Source organism: Budorcas taxicolor, chromosome 4 (genome assembly GCF_023091745.1).
Source record: "Budorcas taxicolor isolate Tak-1 chromosome 4, Takin1.1, whole genome shotgun sequence".
NCBI classification, from domain to species: Eukaryota; Metazoa; Chordata; class Mammalia; order Artiodactyla; family Bovidae; genus Budorcas; species Budorcas taxicolor.
This window is the reverse complement of record NC_068913.1, coordinates 91,074,277-91,095,973: the sequence shown is the minus strand read 5'-3', so window position 1 is coordinate 91,095,973 and position 21,697 is coordinate 91,074,277. Positions and strand designations below refer to the sequence as shown.

Sequence of the window (21,697 nt, the reverse complement as noted above, 5' to 3'; positions counted from 1 at the left end):
TAATACAAATATAGTTTGTTTATCCTTATTTGAATTATTTTATATTTAATTCATTTTAAAAGGTTATTGTGAAATATATGTAATATATCCATGCATTAGTTACTTTATTTATTAATAGAATGATTTCAGTAGCTACATGTTCTGAGATGCAGAGGCATTTCTTTGAAAACAGCACTGGCTTTTTTAGTCCCACAATTCCAGTCTTGTAATCATTCAATATCAAATCAGTAACAAATCTCATAATTCTCAAAGCTATGCTGAGGTGGTATGATGAGATATCAGTCTAAAATATTGTTTCAGTTGTCAGGAAAAACACTTGTAAGGAGAACTAGTCTATTTGTCTGTTTCAAAATGAGCTTTAAAAAAAAAGCTGTAATCTGAAAGACAAGAAATAAATGACAGAAGACAAGACTGATAGTTGGATGAGCCACTACCCTTATTTTGCCTTCAGCTCAATCAGTCAACAAAAAAATAATAATTCACAGGACACAGGATAGAATGGGATGTGGTTGGCAGAGCTTTCTTCACTTTTGAGATAAATACAGGTAAGCAAAGACCTTGAACCTTAAGAAAAGCACTTAATATCTATTGAAAAATGCATTTTAAATAAATACCTATTTGCTGTAAAAAGGATCATATCATTTGAAGAGAGAACGGCTAGCAATGACGGCTGACATTTAATAACACATTCCAGTCAACCCTGCACTCTACATTCATTGTCACATTTAATATCCCAGTTTCTATATGTTCAAAATGGTTAAACAAGTGCCACGAGGGTAAGTGACTTACTCAAAATAAAACACCCTAGAAACAGAAGAGGAGAAACTCAAATCCAAGACTATCAATTCTAAGTCTGGAGTTGAGCACACAGCATTTATTCACCAGATATTTATCTCACTCCTTTCTGCTAGGTACTCTGTTAAAACTTTAGGATTCAATTATCTGAAGGAGTTTACTTGTTAATGGGGAAGATTAATAATATCAAGTTAACTAACATCTTTAAAGTTATATTTTGTGATAAAATATATGATGAATGAAGAGTGAGCTGTGCTTAAAACTGAAATGACGCCTCTTTCAGTGGGGGAGCTCTGAAAGCCTTCTCAGAGGTTGTGGCACTGAGCTGGGCTCTAATGATCAGAAGAAGCTGCTTGTATAGAGCAGGAGAAAGGACATTAGAAAAAGAAGGGAAAACAAAGTTAAAGGTTCAAAGAAAAAACTTTACCTGTTTATGGAACAAAAAGGAGGTCAGTTTTCTGGACTGTGGAACCAGAGGGAGAAATCTACAGAAAAGGGAATGGGGCCAGATTATTAAGACTTTATTTACCAGGAAAGGAATTTGAATTTTATTCTAAATACAACAGAAATTCATTTAAGGAGTTTAAAACTGAAAATAACTAATTTTAAAATACATTTTTAAATATAAAATTTGTCTGGCAAATCAACAGTAGTACTGTTGACTTAATTGTACAACCTATACTTGAACAATGATAGTTTTGAGAATGAAAGGCCATACTAATAATTACACCATAACAAAGGATCCAAACTAGGACTATTCCAGGTATATTAGTTGGGTTTTGCTACATAGCATTATACCTATTGGATATAAGCAACATTTACTTAGCTCATGATTCTATAGTCAGACTTACTCTGTGATCTGGCTCTGCTTAGCTTAATCCCTCTGGATTCAGGCAGAATGAAGAAGGCTAGTTGGTGGCCCAGTGACCTAAGATGGCCTCTGGATCACTCTAGAGTCACTTATCTGGCTGTTTTTCATCCGGGTATGGATGCAAATGTGCCACTGATCTCTACTTATCCACCAGGTTGACTCACCCACATGGTAACAACAGGGTTCTACAAGCAACAAAGGCTGAAGCTACAAGGCCTCCTGAGGTCAAGGCTCATAACCCATTACGAGTTGTACTTACTTCTTCATTTGTACTACATTCAGTGTGTCAAAGAAGGCCACAAGGCAAGCCCCAGGTTTAATGGGTGGGGAACCAGGCTCCACCTTCTGTGACAGTTACTGTGAAATACTATGGCCTTTTTGCACATTTGTCAACTCTCAAGTTGACAGATTGGGACGTTGGATAAGATGGATGTTCTGTGTTAGAATAATCCTTTAAACCCTTCATAAACCATCCATATTCTCAGAATAAAGTAGACATCTTTAAAGTAGAGGCTTAAATCAGACATAATTTCCAAAAATACAGGTCAAACATTGAAAATATTTGCCCATTCATGCTCCTATGTCTCCTGGTCATTCAAATTGCCTCTGAGGCATAATACTCTTACAGCTCAAGGACTCTCACCCTTGAGCAGATGTTTTGATGGTAGCTGAATCACTAGTGACTGCAACAGGATAATTAATTGCCTGTAGGGGCAGGAGGAGAAGGGGACGACAGAGGAGATGGCTGGATGGCATCACCAACTCGATGGACATGAGTTTGAGTAAACTCCGGGAGTTGGTGATGGACAGGGAGGCCTGGCGTGCTGCAATTCATGGGGTTGCAAAGTGTCAGACACGACTGAGTGACTGAAATGAACTGAACTGAACTGAACTTGCCATATTATCTAAGGAAATTCAAAGGACTCATGGTAAAACTTAAGAGCATTATGAAGGAAGTGCAGGTCTCACAACCTGATGTGTTATTAGCTTTACACCTCTTCTGGTATACTCATGTCTTGTGCCTATGGTGCAAGATCGCCACTAGCCCACAGTGTAACCAGATCCTCACCTCCTCCTCCAAGTCAACTCCCAGTGGACCAAGATTTTACGAAAGATTTTCTTTTTTTTTTCAGCCATGCTGTGTGGCATGGGATCAACCAGGGATCAAACCAGCATGCCTGCATTAACTGGACTATCAAGGAAGTTCCCAGAAGTCTTCATTTTGAATCAGTTCTGATGAGATGGATGAACTGGAGCCAATTATACAGAGTGAAGTAAGCCAGAAAGAAAAACACCAATACAGTATACTAACACATATATATGGAATTTAGAAAGATGGCAATGATGCCCCTGGATGCAAGACAGCAAAAAAGACACAGATGTGTATAGTGGACTTTTGGACTCAGAGGGAGAGGGAGAGGGTGGGATGATTTGGGAGAATGGCATTCTATCATGTATACTATCATGTAAGAATCGAATCACGAGTCTATGTCTGATGCAGGATACAGCATGCTTGGGGCTGGTGCATGGGGATGACCCAGAGGGATGTTGTGGGAAGGGAGGTGGGAGGGGGTTTCATGTTTGGGAACGCATGTACACCCGTGGTGGATTCATGTTAATGTATGGCAAAACCAATACAGTATTGTAAAGTAAAATAAAGTAAAAAAATAAATAAATAAATAAATAAAAAAGAAAAGCTTCCTAGAATATCTTGATGGGCTACCAGGTTTGAGAACCACTGATGTTATAGACAAATTTATAGTTGAACCTAGATTCTCACTTACTCTTACTCATCTGTTTTCTTGGAACTAAAGAAATAATAATGTATAAGTTATTTTCTAAGACAAGACAAAATATTATTTCAATTTCTGTGAAATACTTTCACTAGAAAAAGAAAATTTCCCATCACTAAGAAATCCTTCTTAAGCACAATATATCTCAAATTTCAGACACCTGGTTCCTATAAATTAGAATAGTTTCTTAGGGATATGGCTGGCAGATGCCACTTTTATGGAGTGAATCTTCAAGACTGGTACAGTATTCTCCTGAAAAGAATACTGAAATGTATAAAAATGAATGATAACAACCACAGAGTGCATAGAAAAGAAAATTCTGCTCAATCACACCTAAACTAATGGAGAATAGAATCAGTGCCAAGAGCAAGGTTTGCCATTTCTTCCTTTTGTGTACACCAAACATTGTTAAAGTAGTAATAGCAGTAATGCTATAAACACTGAATCCTACACTATAGCCTCCACAATGCCTCTCACTAAGCACTGTGCTTGCATTGGTCTATTTAATCTTCACAAAATCATGAGATAGGAATATTATCCCTCCTTCGGAGATAAATAATCCAGAATATAAGACTGTTAAGTAACTTATCCAAGTCACACAGCTGCTGATAGAGCTGGGATGAGACCAAGGTCATCCTATTTCAAAACCCCAAAACTCACTCATGACTTTACCCTGTCACAGAGTGAGATGAAGGAGCACAGCAAAAGCAGAGAAGTCACAAGAAAGCTGAAAACATGGTCCTGATTTCTCAATATACACTCAGAAATAACTACAAATTTGGCTTCCAAACTTGAGCTTCTCCCAATTCACAATTCAGGTAAATATAAACTACTCCCAGTGGAAAATGAACAGTCCATTATGCTCTAGTATTATGCTCATCTTCTAGACCTTTGCACTTAAGAGAATATTATTAAGCTAAAATGTGGGGGGGTTCCCTTTTTGAGGGGGAGTATTGTTTCTTTTACCATATCCATAACTGTCAGTGAGATGAACATTTATTTTTGTGCTTAATCAATAAAAAATAATGGCATTCAAGGGCTGCCCACCAAGTGAACAAAAGTCATTGGTAAAAATTATTTGTCAAGTCCAATTGAATGGGTTCCATACAAACAGGCAAACAGGAAGCAATGCAAGTCATCTTCTAACACATACCACTATATGAATGTATCTTCCTACAAGAAAAAGGACATTTCACCAATTTGCCAAGTAGGTCATGAATTTTCACAACTACTCAAGTAAAAATTAGCCATATATGGATTATTCTCAGGAATAATTTTGATTGAAAGTGATTTATGTCTCACCTAGCAATAAATAGTCAGTGCAGATCATTTGAATATAGCTTGCACTGTAAATTTTTGCTGAAAAGCTTTTCAAATCATTAGTAAAGACTTTAAAATATATATAGCTCTACTTTTTTGCTTGTTATTATATCTTCTAAGTGGGAATTTGTCTTGTGAAAATTTATACAGCAAATAGTTTAAGTTGTTTTATTAGATGTATTCCATAGAGACATTGTTTCCAGTAAATGGAATGTGTGTGCGTGCTAAGTCGCTTCAGTCCTGTCTGACTCTGTGCAATCCTCTGGACTGCCTCTGTGCAATGCTATGGCCTGCAGCCTGCCATGGGGATTCTCCAGACAAGAATACTGGAGTGGGTTGCCATGCCCTCTTTCCAGGGATTTTCCCAACCCAATGATTGAAACCACGTCCCTTACATCTACTTGCATTGGCAGCTGGGTTCTTTACCTCTAGCACCATCTGGGAAACCCAAATGGTGTATTTAATATTACATGTATCTATCACATATCTTTATCTTCTCTTGGATATTTTATGTTTATTTTCTGTGCTATCATTATTAAGAATTATTAAGAACTGCCTAAATTCATTTTAGGTACAATTTAACAAATCAAATTTAAATGTTTTGCAGATATCATAAAATTCCCCTATGACTCAGAGCTGCATGCTGGGTTCAATTATTTGACTGTATCTAGATGTGAGTCAAGAGAATAAAACCACATATTTTCTGGGAGTATCTTCACAATTTTATAAGCCCTCCAATCTCCTCCTATTTTTAAGAACAAAGAAGAGGCACGAAGGGAGGTGTAAGAGCATTTGACCCAAATATCAGATGTGTAGAGACCTATATCTACGTTTTAGAAAGTAAGGAAGGGTGATGTTTTACCGTAAACACAGAAGTGCTGAAACACATCAATGCTGCAAAATCAGAGTGAGATTGCAGGGCCAAGGTGACAGGAAAACTACACGGTCTTAACAAGCTTGTAAGAGGACATTGTCTTTCCTTTAAAATGCTCAGTTTAAATTAATTCCTCATAATTGCTGTAGAAAAAGAAGGAAATAATCTTTACTCTTCAAACAACTTGATAAAATCTTTAATCTGTAGGTAAGCAGAGTGTTCAGGTGTGTCAGGAACTCCACTTAAATAAGTAGACAAGAAGCATACCTACATAGCCCATCTAGACGGAAAAAACAAACAAACAAACAAACCTAAAACTTTGCTTTGTGGAGCTGAATAATACAATGAGTTGTTATACCAATCAAATTACATAAGAAATGGCCAAATGTCTATTTTGTGCTGTGTGGAGACAGACACTAACAATCAAAGCTAGGGAGTTTTAATGAGGAGACTTAATTAAGACACACATCATCTTACGAAAACATGAGTCTTTAATTCTGAGAAAAATCACTGCCAAACTCAGTTCAGCTGTGCTGATTAGCAAAGACTGGGAATTCAGAAAATCAGGCTATTAGAAAAAGGTATGCTAAAGAGTGACTATAGAGTTTTGGCCACAGAGTATATTGTCGTGGTTCTGATCCTACGACAGAAACTCGTAGATGTGGAAAGGGACCGGTCTTCGAATGATACTCGACCAGACCTTTCCACGAAGAGCAGAGTTCTATCAACATCCTGACACCTGGGAACCTCAAAACCAGAGACCAAGGTTTTGGTCTCATTACACTCTTTGGCTACCCTTGCAATTTTTGAATAGCTCGATTTAATTGAAAATAGTGTCTTTAATTGAGCTACATCTGTCTCTTTAGGGTTTTCATTTATTGCTTAATTCTTACTCTCTGAAATTATCCAGATGAAGTCTAACCCCATTTCTCATAAAATATATCTGTTTTCTCTTTTCTAACACAACAGGATTCCCTGCTGTTTCTACTGTCCCTCACATAATCCCACTTCAGACCTTACCACCATCTGCGTCAGTCTCTTCTGAAAAAGATCAGTTGCTGTTTTTCTTAAAACTGGTGTTACCTTGAAGTGTAATCTGTTCAGTGTGTCTCCAGTCCTCTGGATTCTAGAATTTTGTAATTGCTACCTAAGTTTGCAAAAACATTTTGGTAATTAAAACACACTGTTCACTAATTTTGAACTTGTAATCAGCTAAAACACCTGTCTTTTTCTTATGAAAAGCTATTGAGCCAGGTTCCTCTGTATTTGATACTCTACCGGCTGTTTATTAAGTTCAATTTGTTTAATCTTTATCGAACAAGTGATCAACGTACACTTGTTAAAAATTAGAAAATCAGCAAGATGAGCAACAACATAAATTAAGTATAAAGCATCGCTTTACTCCAAACATTTGAAGAAAACTGCTGTCTACATTTTTTAAATACTTTCCCAAGTGCCTTTTCTATACATACACATGCTGACTGTTGGAAATTTATGTGAATTTTTGTATACATACACAAAATGTAATTATTATATATACTGTATACTATATGATATATAGTATTATAATTGTTCAGTCGCTCAGTCGTGTTCGATTCTTTGTGACCCATGGACTGTAGCCTCCCAGGTTCCTCTGTCCATGGGATTTCCCAGGCAAGAACACTGGAGTGGGTTGCCATGTCCTTCTCCAATAAGATTACTATAGCATTACTATATATACTAGATATAATAATATATACTCTTATGATCTACCCTTTTTCTCAATTGCACTTTGTAAATGTCTGTAAAATTTTAAAGATACATATTTTCCACCTATGTTTTTCTTTAAAAATGCCCCCACAATATTTCAGTTTTGGAGGTAACATTGTTCAGGTTCTATGGCTATGTATAATAATAAACCACTTCAAACTGTAGTGACTTAAAACAACAGTATTCATTTTGTTCACAAATCTGCAATTTGGAAGCATTCAACAATTTGTCTGCTCTACTTAGAATCAGCTGTAGTGACTCAAAGGCTGGAGGCTAGCATCATCTGAAACCTCATTCACTTAGATGATTAGTAGATACTGGCTGTTGGCAGCAATCTTACCTGGGGCTTTCTGCTGGAACACCTACAGGTGACCTTGCCATGAGGTCTGGGCTTCATCCCAAGCTGAGTTTCAAGGGAGAAAAATCCCAAAGGGGAGAATCAGGTGGAAAGTCTTTTGCCTTTAAAAGTCATCCAGTTTCACTTTCATCATCTGTTACTCAGTGAAGAAGCCATAAAGTATTGCCTAGGTTCAAGGGCAAGGAAAATGGTAACTAGGGAGTGACAAGGTTAAGGAAGAACATGTGGAACTGAAAATACTGTTGTGACTATCTTTGGAAATCAGTATTTCCAAAGCCATAATTCATTTATCCTCTTTAATACTATTTAAAATTTTCACCAATATAAAAACTGCTGCAAAACAATTCTCAAATAGACATTTGTGAGTATTTACACAATTATATCCCTAAGATATCTGAGACCAGTGCTTACAAAGTTAAGCACATTTTTTAAGGCTTTTGATAGATATTGGCAAAATGCAAATTCAGGAACATGAATGGCAATTTAACCTTACTTATTAGTGTATTAAAGGAAAAGCCCATTTCTTAACTCTAGCTTAAACCCTGGGAATTACCAAATTTCATAATATTAGCCAGTTCTATATTATTGTTATTTAAATTTGAGATTCTTTGATTACCTTTGAACATTTTATATGTCTACTGGTTATTTGTATTTCTTCTTAGAAATTGCTTTTTTCTTGCCCTTTGATCACCTTTCTTTTGATCTCTCTCTTTGAAGTTTTTGTTAGAGAATTTTATGTATTAACATTAAAACTTGTCAAATATATTGCAATGCTTTTCCTGATTTGTTATTTGCCTATTATACTCTACGTAAAGTTCTTATACTTTCCTGTTTGCAAAAGAATACTCAGCTATATGTATACATTCAGTTCAGTTCAGTTCAGTCGCTCAGTCGTGTCTGACTCTTTGTGACCCCATGAATCGCAGCACGCCAGGCCTCCCTGTCCATCACCAACTCCTGGAGTTCACTCAGACTCACGTCCATCAAGTCAGTGATACCATCCAACCATCTCATCCTCTGTCGTCCCCTTCTCCTCCTGCTCCCAATCCCTCCCAGCATCAGAGTCTTTTCCAATGAGTCAACTCTTCGCATGAGGTGGCCAAAGTACTGGAGTTTCAGCTTTAGCATCATTCCTTCCAAAGAAATCCCAGGGCTGATCTCCTTCAGAATGGACTGGTTGGATCTCCTTGCAGTCCAAGGGACTCTCAAGAGTCTTCTCCAACACCACAGTTCAAAAGCATCAATTCTTCGGCGCTCAGCCTTCTTCACAGTCCAACTCTCACATCCATACGTGACCACAGGAAAAACCATAGCCTTGACTAGACGGACCTTAGTCGACAAAGTAATGTCTCTGCTTTTGAATATGCTATCTAGGTTGGTCATAACTTTTCTTCCAAGGAGTAAACATCTTTTAATTTCATGGCTGCAATCACCCTCTGCAGTGATTTTGGAGCCCCCAAAAATAAAGTCTGACACTGGTTCCACTGTTTCCCCATCTATTTCCCATGAAGTGATGGGACCAGATGCCATGATCTTCGTTTTCTGAATGTTGAGCTTTAAGCCAACTTTTTCACTCTCCTCTTTCACTTTCATCAAGAGGCTTTTTAGTTCCTCTTCACTTTCTGCCATAAGGGTGGTGTCATCTGCATATCTGAGGTTATTGATATTTCTCCTGGCAATCTTGATTCCAGCTTGTGTTTCTTCCAGTCCAGCGTTTCTCATGATGTACTCTGCATATCAGTTAAATAAGCAGGGTGACAATATACAGCCTTGACATACTCCTTTTCCTATTTGGAACCAGTCTGTTGTTCCATGTCCAGTTCTAACTGCTGCTTCCTGACCTGCATACAGATTTCTCAAGAGGCAGGTCAGGTGGTCTGGTATTCCCATCTCTTTCAGAATTTTCCACAGTTTATTGTGATATGTATTCATATAGTAAAACAATTATGTCGTTGCTGCTTAGTTGCTAAGTCATGTCTGACTCTTTAGCGACACCATGGACTGTAGCCCGCCAGGCTCCTGTGTCCATGGAATTCTCCAGGCAAGGATACTAGAGTGGGTTGCCATTCCCTTCTCCAGGGGATCTTCCCAACCCAGAGATCAAACCGGAGTCTTCTATGGCAAGCAGATTCTTTACCACTTAGCCACCAGGGAAGCCTCTCTTAAAGACCTGCACCTACATAAAAATTAACATATATTTTCTTCTAATATTTTAAGATTTAATTTTTATATAAAATCCTTAATAAATCTGAAATTTTGGTTTATGGGAAGAAGAAGACTGCATTTTTTTCTCAATAATTATCTCTTTTCTCAAATACTGTTTAAAAATTGATCATCTATCAATTATTTATGTATTATTTATCATATGCCAAATATATATTTTTAAAATTTTTTCTTTATGATTCCATTTATCTGTCATTTCCAATTTATATAAAGCTATACTACCCATTTATCAATGAATTCTTACTACACTATTCTGCTGCTTTATGGGCAATGATATATAAACTTTTTTGTTTCTTTTGCTCATTTGAGAATTTGATGGACTGTTTAGATTCTCTGCTTAGAGAAATATACATATATGCATACACAAAATTGTTTTCATTCAATTTCTTACAATTACCCATCTCTGACATCCATATAAGGTGTCTTCATCTTTGCCAATATCGCATGAATTTAACTCTAAGTATTTTTATTTTTTAGATTGTTATTTTGATTGAGTTCTGTTTTGCATTTCATTTTGTTATATTTGTTTGTTGATAACATATAAGGAACCTGTTGACTTTGTTAATTCTTTCCATCTGGAATTCTTTTTTGAATTCTTTCAAATCTATTTGTTTCATAAAGTTTTATGTGTTCTATATAGGCTTCCCTGGTGCCTCAGATGGTAAAGAATCTGCTGCAGTGCAGGAGACCCAGGTTCAATCCCTGGTTGGGGAGGACCCCTTGGAGAGGGGAATGGCTACCCACTCCAGTATTCTTGCCTAGATAATCCCATGGATGGAGGAGACTAGTGGTCTATACAGTCCATGGGGTCACAAAGAGTCAGACATGACTGAGAGACTAACACTTTTACTAGACAATCAAACCATCTTCATTGAATATAATATGGCCTTCTCTTTCACAGCATTTAAATATGATATATATCATGTCAGAATGTTTACAGTATATATCTTGGTTATAATATCTAGAACAAGGCCTTCATAATAATAGATATAATATACTTCTATTTTACTTCTATTATTTTTTCCATTTTTTAATGCCTGAGTTAATGAGAATGCAACTAAACTTTCACCTGGTTACATGTGCAAGATAAAAATCCTTTACTATGTTCAATTTCCTTCTGTTTTTCATACATTTTTCTTCTATTCCCAGTTTATTAAACATAAGTGCCTTTTTAAAGTTTTACTGAGATATAATTCACTTACCATTAAATTCATCCTTTTAAAGTGTAAATTTTAGTGGATTTTAGTATGTGCTCCAGAGAAGGCAATGGCACCCCACTCCAGTACTCTTGCCTGGAAAATCCATGGATGGAGGAGCCTGTTGGGCTGCAGTCCATGGGGTCGCTAAGAGTCAGACACGACTGAGCGACTTCACTTTCACTTTTCAGTTTCATGCATTGGAGAAGGAAATGGCAACCCACTCCAGTGTTCTTGCCTGGAGAATCCCAGGGACAGAGGAGCCTGGTGGGCTGCCATCTATGGGGTCACATGGAGTCGGACACGACTGAAGCGACTTAGCAGCAGCAGCAGTATGTGCTCAGTTGTGTCTGACTCTTTGAGGCCCCATGGACTATAGTCCACCAGGCTCCTCTGCCCATGGAATTTTCCAGGCAAGAATACTGGAGAGGGTTGCCATTTCCTTCTCCAGGGGAATCTTTCTGACCCAGGGATCAAACCCACATCTCCTGCATTGCAGGCAGATTCTTTACCACTAGCACCACTCGGAAAGCCTGGATTTTAGTATAGTCACAAAATTATGCAACCATTACCATTATCCAATTCCAAAACATTGTGTCACTCCAAAAGGAAATCATTTGCTTCATTTGCTAATAGTCACTCCTCATTCCCTGCTTCCCCCAGGCCCTGGTAACCACTAATTTACTTTTAGTCTCTATGAATTTGCCACTTCTGGACATCTCATACAAACACTTTCTTAGTGAATTCTGCCTATTATTTCAACTCTAAAGATTTTTCTGAATCCTGATTCTACTCCAGATCATATTAGCTATTAATTTTGTACTTCCAGATAAATGTTGATCAATTTTACAAGTATGCCTCTGCATCTTAAGTCATTAATAAATTTCACAGAAATGTGTCAATTACTTATGCAACCTCTATGTAGGCATCTCCTGTTACTTTGATATTAATATAAAAAGTTAAAAATTTACTCATCTTTAGAGTCATCTTGTCTGCACATCTCAATTTTGCCTAAAAAAACTGTTAAGTGATTAGGTTAAAAAATAATACATTGTTTCTCCTGTACCAATCAAACTTTGCCAAATGCTGAACTTAGTTTTGAAAGCAAAGTTTATTCTAACTCACTACATACTACTCCTAATCAGTGAACCTTGTTCTGTATGTGAATAAATTATCTCTTTCATAATGAAAGCCAGAATCTTTTCTAGTATTAACTACAAACTTAATGACACATGATTTTCAGAACAAAACTTTTAAAAAATCAAAGTGCCACAGCTTTTCCTTACTTAACATTCTATGACTTTTCCCTTTTCCATTATATCTGAAAAATCAGGCAATGTGGCAATTACTAATTCTCCACTTTAGTATCTGCTTTGTAAACTCCACGGTGTAGATGGATAAATGGTAAAAGGGGAAACAGTATAATCCACATCAATCTGCCAAGATGCTAGTGATTCTTGACCTACCATTTATGAACTGTTCCACACTGAATGTTAACAGATAATTCAATATATCATTTCTCCCTGGAACATTTGATCACTATAAATTATAATGAAAGATGAAGAGTCATAGATTGTGACATACACAGCAGTGGATAGAGAAGGGCCAAAGAATGGTCCCATAGAGCACTTCGGATTTTCATGCCCCTCCTCACCAACAAGGTCTGATACCTGCTTCTGGGGCTAGGCTGGACCTGCCATCAATGTGCTAAAGGTGGTGAGGCAGGTATGGATGCTGCATTGTCCACGCAAGCTCCTTTCTTAGCCCGATTCTTCCCACCACTTGGGCTGTCAACTGCAACCTCACTTTTGGAGAGAACTGACTTGCCACCAGAGTACATTACTTTTACAGCCTCAGTCTCAGAAGACATCCATCTTCTGGAATCAATCTCTTTCTAATTCCGTCTTGTAAAAGCACTTGACCTCACAGCCCACCAGAATTTTGGCCTTGTGCAGATGTGTGCATACATGTATGTATACTGTAGAACCAAAACAAAATGGAGTCACTCATATTGGAGACAAAATGGAGCTGGTTAACATAGACACATGAAAGAAAAATTAAATTTAACTTTATCTAACATTAGTTGCAGGAAATTGACAGCTTTTCTCAGAAATGAGCAGAGTACATCAGCCAATACACAAATGCCAAGTGTGTTCACACCATCTTTTGACTTCATTGATCCTGACTCAGCTACCTTCACCCAAAAAAGAAAGAAGCCACCAGGTCTCAGAAAAAGACTAATAACTTCTGCATTTACTCCATAAACATCCTTTAGTTCTTAGAAGTCACTTGTGTTCTTTTATTTTCCTCTGGCTTTTTTTTTTTTTAATTTCCTTAGGAATGTCAATGTCTTTGTTACTGGTTTCTAAGAACTCATTTATGACGAAGGACAGTAACCATTTGTCATGCAATGCAAATGAAATATATTTTATTGGCATCAATTTACTATGGTGGTCTGTATTTCGATTATGTATTAAAATATAATTATGTAGTGATTAAAAAACAAAACAAAAACTGCAGTCAGTAAGCAAGAGGAAACATTGCCGGTCGCCTTGAGTTTCCTGGTTTTGCAGGCCATAAGCTTTGAAAATAAATTCATCTTTCTGCTTTGTTTTTTTCAGTGTGCAGAATTTGGTTTTGGACACTACATACTTGTGCACACATAAGAGCCAGAAGTCCATACTAAATGACACAGCCCATGCCATAAAAAAGAAATGACAGAAAACCTTCTTCAAAAAATGGGGAACGGAAGGTTTGTCTGCACCCTGCTGCACTGTGTTGTCGTGGGGAGTTAGTGAGTGTCACACTGAACTTTCGCAAGAAGTAGGAGGTATCGCGCCTGCGCACAGCAGTAGCGCCGGCGGTGGCAGGTCCGCTGGCAGATGTGTGACAGAAGCAATCTGTGTGGAGGCCTTTGCACCCCGGGGAAATCGCCATCATTAGCAGCATTTTAGCCGACACCTGTGGGATCGAAGCCGAGATGGCTCGAACTAAAAGTACAAAACCACTGTTTAGAGGTGCTTAAGGCGAGGAGATCCAACCAGTCCGTTCTAAAGGAGATGAGCCCTGGGTGTTCTTTGGAAGGAATGGTGCTAAAGCTGAAACTCCAGTTCTTTGGCCACCTCATGCTAAGAGTTGACTCATTGGAAAAGACTCTGATGCTGGGAGGGATTGGGGGCAGGAGGAGAAGGGGACAAAAGAGGATGAGATGGCTGGATGGCATCACCGACTTGATGGACGGGAGTTTGAGTGAACTCTGGGCGATGGTGACGGACAGAGAGGCCTGCCGTGCTGCAATTCATGGGGTCCCAAAGAGTCGGACACGACTGAGCGACTGAACTGAACTGAACTGAAGGCTCTATCAGAGATGGGAATACCAGACCACCTGACCTGCCTCTTGAGAAACGTATATGCAGGTCAGGAAGCAACAGTTAGAGTGGACATACAACAACAGACTGGTTTGAAATAGGAAAAGGAGTACGTCAAGGCTGTATATTGTCACCCTGCTTATTTAACTTATATGCAGAGTACATCATGAGAAACACTGGGCTGAATGAAGCACAAGCTGGAATCAAGATTTCCAGGAGAAATATCAATAACCTAAGACATGCAGATGACACCACCCTTATGGCAGAAAGTGAAGAGGAACTAAAAAGCCTCTTGATGAAAGTGAAAGAGGAGAGTGAAAAAGTTGGCTTAAAGCTCAACATTCAGAAAATGAAAATCATGGCATCTGGTCCCATCACTTCAAGGGAAATAGATGGGGAAACAGTGGAAACAGTGTCAGACTTTATTTTGGGGGACTCCAAAATCACTGCAGATGGTGATTGCAGCCATGAAATTAAAAGACGCTTACTCCTTGGAAGGAAGGATATGACCAACCTAGATAGCATGTTAAAAATCAGAGACATTACTTTGCCAACAAAGGTCCGTCTAGTCAAGGCTATGGTTTTTCCAGTAGTCATGTATGGATGTGAGAGTTGGACTGTGAAGAAGGTTGAGCGCCGAAGAACTGATGCTTTTGAACTGTAGTGTTGGAGAAGACTCTTGAGAGTCCCTTGGACTGCAAGGAGATCCAACTAGTCCATTCTGAAGGAGATCAGCCCTGGGATTTCTTTGGAAGGAATGATGCTAAAGCTGAAACTCCAGTACTTTGGCCACCTCATGCGAAGAGTTGACTCATTGGAAAAAACTCTGATGCTGGGAGGGATTGGGGGCAGGAGAAGAAGGGGACGACAGAGGATGAGATGGCTGGATGGCGTCACGGACTCGATGAACGTGAGTCTGAGTGAACTCTGGGAGTTGGTGATGGACAGGGAGGCCTGGCGTGCTGCAATTCATGGGGTCACAAAGAGTTGGACACGACTGAGTGACTGAAATGAACTGAACTGAACTGAACTGAAGGCTCCCTCTGTTAAGCTTCACAGAAAACTCATTTCTCCAAAAGGTGGTAGTGCTGGTGAGCCAGAAGGTTTTGGTGTGGCCAAGAGAGGTGATGCTCCAGTTGAGTTAGTGGGCTTTCTAACTGTGGGGAAGTCCACGCAGTTCAGTAGCTTGGCCGAAGTATATTCCAAGGTGGCCGCCGGGATTCACTCCTCTGACCCCTGTGTCATCAGACACAAAGAAATCAAAATCCAGCTCCAGGATCCCTCAAATATCATTGAAAGTGTCAAGGATGAGAATAGAGAGGCTGTCATGTCATTGCAGTGGCCCGAATATGTAGCTTGATCCTGAATGTTCTGGGGGCTCTGAAACCTTTGAGACATAAGAATATAATTGAAAATGAGCTGGACTCCTTTGGCATTCGCTTGAACAGCTGCCGGGAGCCAGCGTGAGGAATCCCACCCGTGACAAGGTCATGTGGCAGAGGCCTTGATGGACAAGGTGAATCAGGCCTCAGGTTTCCCCCTGGTATTTCCTGAGGATGTACCCCCCAAAAAAACAAAATCTGCCAGCCTTTACTGTACTCTGCTTTTCCACTCCTCTGACACTCTCTGGAAAAAGGTTAATTCAGGGCTTCAGTCTCCTGCAAAAGAATGTCTCGGCTTAAAACCCCCTCTGATAGCTCTCTAACTTGCCTAACAGATTCCCCTGGACTTTTTACAGCTTGTGAATTGTTTACAGTCTCCCAACCGGGAGAGGCACAGGAAGCTTAAAACATCCTAGGATTGCAGGGGCTTCCGAGGTGTCAAGATCATTAGAATAAAACTGATTAAGCGTTTCATGGTTGAGCCAATACTTGCTGCCAAATTTTCATATCTTTTATTTGTTGATATAGTTGGTATATAGAAAAAACAAGTAGCAACATTAGATCTTTGAGTTAAGTACCTTCTTTGTTATAACCCACTGCGCCTTTGTTCTATAGAGATGTAACTTTAGTGCTTTAAGGAGATGCAGATTAAAGAAAAACACTTCAGGGGAAACGAGATTAACATTCATTAAGGAAGAGAGCCAAAAGGTGTTAGCAAGCCTCTTGGCCAAAAGATAATGTAAATCACCTGAGACCTTTTGTATACAAAAAGATACACAGAAAGGGTCAGGACTGCTGCCCCTGCATGACTCTGTATCTTCCATTATGTAAAATTTAGGGTATATAGTAGTTTGGATGTTAGCAACACTAGACTTTTGAGTTAATTACTTTTTTTTTTTGTTATATATCACTGCACTCCTCTTGTGTCCTTGCTATGTAAGAATGTAACTTTATTTAGTGTTTTCTGAGGGTGGCACCAGACTTTGGGAAGATCAACACAAATAAGTCTTCTGGTTGACAAACACTTATCTGAAAAAAGGCTGTAAAATGTTAATTGGCCCTCTGGCCAGAATATGATGTAAATCACCTAAGGCTTGTGTATGCAATTAGGTATGCAGAGAGAAAGCCTGGTTTTGATAAGAGTCTCGGCTGCTAAAGCTGCATAACTTTGTATTACCCATTGATCTCTATGTACAATCAAAATGGTATAAAAGGCGTTTCTAGACAGTAGAGGCCAGGCCAGTCATTGGAAGGACTGGTTTCCCCTGTGTCTCCTCTTTACTCTAATTTCAGGCTGAATTCCCATCTGGGGCGTGGAGGCTCGCCATGTCTACTTATTTGTCCCGGCTTCTAAGATCTGTAAGAGAGAGAGCCCAAGGCAGGGCACTCTCCGATATTCAAACGGACGCCGGTGGCCTAACGTAGATGGTGCAGTCTCCTTGTCTGGAACTTTATTGGCTTTCCACGTAAACCAAGTTATTCAGCCTCTTTTCTCCACTTAATTTTCCTACTACACTATTTCTTCCTAATCTAATCTTATATTAATAAATAAATAAGTTTTTTCCTTGCCTACTCCATCTCCCCTTCGAATCACCCTGGATCCACCGGGGCTGGACCCCAACAAACAGCAAACCCTTTTATATTGGCTTTCAGAAGATGGATAAAGGAAGCATTACTCTGAAAGCCACTTGCTGCCAGAGTGAGCCGGATGCTGAAACTGTAAAGAGCATTCTAGCTGAGTACAAAGTTCATAATGCTGACGTGACCATCGCAATACCACAGGGAATTACTTCACTGACGAGGTGGAAAGAAGCAATTTATATCCTCTGTAACTGTGTGATAGTTAAATAAGATTGATCAGATCTCCCCTGAGATATTGTATATCATCTATAAGAAGTCTCACTGTACCCACCTCTGCCCATCGCTGGGATTTTGATAAATTGTTGGAAAAGATCTGGTAGTATCTGAAATTTGTGAGGACTTAGACCAAACCCAAAGGCCAGTTCCCAGATTAAACATACCCAGTTCAATGTTACCTTACCCGGGACCACAATGGAGGATTACTGCTGAAAATTAATGAAAATATTATCAAAGAATTTAAATATGTTCCAGTCTGTGTTTTCTCTGTGAGAGACACACACGAAAATGGTTAATGGTTGGGGAATAAGAATGTCATTCTGACATGTAAACCTTCTCTTTCCCCATGTTCTATGCCAACCACTACAGCTTTCCCCATGACAAAGAAGCCTACCCCAAACCTATTCTGGATTTGGATCAGGATTCATAGGAGGGAGATGGAGGCACCCAAACTGGAACTTCATTTATATTCATGTCATCTTGTACTTGGAACTGCATGAAGGGCCAGGTTGAAAAAAAAAATATTCATTAAGATTTAATTATTTATTATTTATCTATTTGATGATTTATAATTAAGATGGTCATAGGATCATAAACATTTTTGAAATCTTGTTCAGGGCGTGAGTATGCAAATCTGCAAATATGTAAACAAGTACACTTTAACTAAGGTGAGGCTAATGAATGTTTAATGAATTCTTGAGTGACATAACCTTTCAGTGATGGTGCTATCTCTGATTTTCATGCTTGCATATAAGACACATCAGTAATTACTTATTTAAACTTTCATCTGTCATCATTTAATTAGTGGAAATAAAGAAAAACATGAATATATTAAATTATTGGAAAAATGACAAAATATTATAAATACCAAAGAGAAAAAAATTGTGAAAGCTCATTTAAGACCACTTCTGTTATTTTATAAATATCTGTATTTACAGAGCTATATTAAGATAAATATCAGCTTTATGAAAACCCAGATATTTCCTGTTGGCTTATGAATATGATTGAGAGGAACTGCTACAAAACAGAAGAAAAGGTAAATCTTTAAAATATTCAGTTTTGGAATGTGTCCATGACCTTTTGTGCCCTGTGTCAACGTGATGAATTATTCATAGAACACTGATAACAGTGTGACACGTAAGTCTTATACACAAGGAATCACTGAACTGGGAAATGGAAGATTGTAATTCTCATTTTGGCTCTGTCATTACCTTTTGACCTTAGTCAATTCATTCATTCATCCATTCATTCAACAAAATCTTAGGAAATTTCTCCCATGTGCTATGCACTGTACCAAGGAATGGGATGTAGCAATTAACAAAATGTCCCCAAACTCATAAAAGTTACAATACAATCATTTAACTTCTATTCATTTACTTTCTAGTCAAGACACATAATTTTTTTTTAGTCTCGAGTGTTTTCATTTTTAAATGAAAGAATTGGATATTATAATATCCTATCCTGAGTCCTCATCAATAAAACACATGTTTTCATATGTTCTTCATAATAATTATAGGTTGTCCTGTTGCAAAGTTCTTATGTGACCACCAGCAACTGTTTCTTGAGCCAACTGGCATTCTGTAATATGTCAGATGCTATCAGGGTACTCACTAAACAATGCACATGTCCATTCCATCACCTTGAACTAACTCAGAGCATTCCAACCAGTGTGAATGGGCTGTGGGAGTGGGAGATGATCGTAGTTCCCTCCAGCTTTAGAGTAGTCTGATAAGGATATGCTAGGTTAGAGTAACTAGCTTGTGATCTCCTAAAGGAAACACCCTCATATATCTCCTTTATTGTATTGTACATGTATTTCATTTTCTAGGTATACCATGATGTGAAAGAAATTGGGAAGTATTACTCTACCCAACAAATTTGCAAAATAAAAATGCAAATATTGCAAAGTATTAAAGAAAAAAGCAAATATAAGCGCAGAAAAAAATTAGGAAGTAGTTACTGTCAAGTTCTAAATGTCTTTTAGAGCACCAAAACTAATTTAATATTATCTACATAAAATTGGAACCAACAGATATTAGACTGTTTCAGAGAATACAAAACTATACATAATTATGCCATCAAATCTAAAGTGAAGGAATAAGTAGCATCTTTTGTCAGAAGTCTCAAGCTATAAATTAATTATTTCAGTTAATGAAGCAATGTCCACCTCCCCTTTTTAAAATATGTTTATAAATAATCATTCTCTAAAAGGGTTATAAATAGGCTCTATGTTTATGAAGTTGAAAAATATACATTACCAAATCTAAATTCCACTGATTACATCCCTTTCATCCTAAAGAATAATTATTATTTTTTTTTTTACTTTACAATATTGTATTGGTTTTGCCATACATCAACATGAATCTGCCACAGGTATACAAGTGTCCCCCATCCTGAACCACCCCCCTTCCCTGTACCATCCCTCTGGGTCGTCTCAGTGCACCAGCCCCAGGCATCTAGTATCATGCATCGAACCTGGACTGGCAATTCGTTTCATATATGATATTATACATGTTTCAATGCCATTCTCCCTAATCATCCCACTCTCTCCCTCTCCCACAGAGGCCAAAAGACTGTTCTATACATCTGTGTCTCTTGCTCTCTCGCATACAGGGTTATTGTTATCATCTTTCTAAATTCCATATATATGTGTTAGTATACTGTATTGGTGTTTTTCTTTCTGGCTTACTTCACTCTTTATAATAGGCTCCAGTTTCATCCACCTCATTAGAACTGATTCAAATGTATTCTTTTTAATGGCTGCGTAATACTCCATTGTGTATATGTACCACAGCTTTCTTATCCATTCATCTGCTGATGGACATCTAGGTTGCTTCCATGTCCTGGTTATTATAAACAGTGCTGTGGATAATTATTTTTAAAGCTTTCTTATTCTGACTTAAATATAAGTAAATAAATTGGGTCAGAGCCCTGATTTATATAAGAACTCCTGTTGGTCCTACCTACCATCCATCAAGTTGCTCAAATCTGTCCACCTGCAATATCTGTCTTTCATGTCTATCATCCAGTCCACCTCCCCATTGTTTCCAGAATGCTTCTCTGTACTCTGCAAAGCGTTTTTAAGGATCCACTTTGCCTATAGAAATGGCTTTCACTGAAGGATAAATATGCAAGCTACTATAGCCTCAAAACTGTTTTAGGGAGGGATTTGTATGTTTTTCAAGTAGATTTTATTTAAGAATTAATGACATTGGTCAGCTTTCTAAAGTCAAAGTTCTTTGATATGGCACCCAAAGTCCTTCTTGATATGCCCTCAGCGTTTCTCTTTAGTCTTTTCTCTTATTATCCATATTGGAAATGGGTAGTAAACTGTCTGCATGCATGCATGCTTGATTACTTCAGTCCTGTCCAACTCTTTGTAACTCTATGGACTATAGCTCACTAGGCTCCCCCGTCCATGGAATTCTCCAGGAAGAATATTGGATTGAGTTACCATGCCCTTCTCCAGAGGATCTTCCAGACTCAGGGACTGAACCCACGTCTCCTGCATCTCCTGCATTGCAGGTGGATTCTTTGCCCACTGAGCTACCTAGGAAGCCCAACGTGGTCTACATATGTGCTAAGTACATACCAAGTCACTTCAGTCATGTCCAACTCTTTGTGACGCTATGGACTGAACCTGCCCAGGCTCCTCTATCCGTGGGATTCTCAGGCAAGAATACTGGAGTGGGTTGCCATTCCCTCCTCCAGGGGGCCTTCCTGACCAAGGGATCAAAAACCCAGGCCTCATGTCTCCTGCATTGGCAGGCAGGTTCTTTACCACTAGTGCCACCTGAGAAGCCCCAACTCTGTCTTCAGTTCCACCCAAATATTGGTGCATCAAATGCTGGTGTATTTAAACATTCCTTTCCTTTGCTTATGATATCCTCCACCTGCACTTGTCACATCCT

General features: G+C 38.5%; 1 pseudogene; it reads left to right on the top strand.

The window, feature by feature from the left end:
- Positions 1 to 1,834: 1,834 nt before the first annotated feature.
- On the top strand, positions 1,835 to 18,082 carry LOC128046306 (developmentally-regulated GTP-binding protein 1-like; annotated as a pseudogene).
- The last annotated feature ends 3,615 nt before the right edge of the window (positions 18,083 to 21,697 follow it).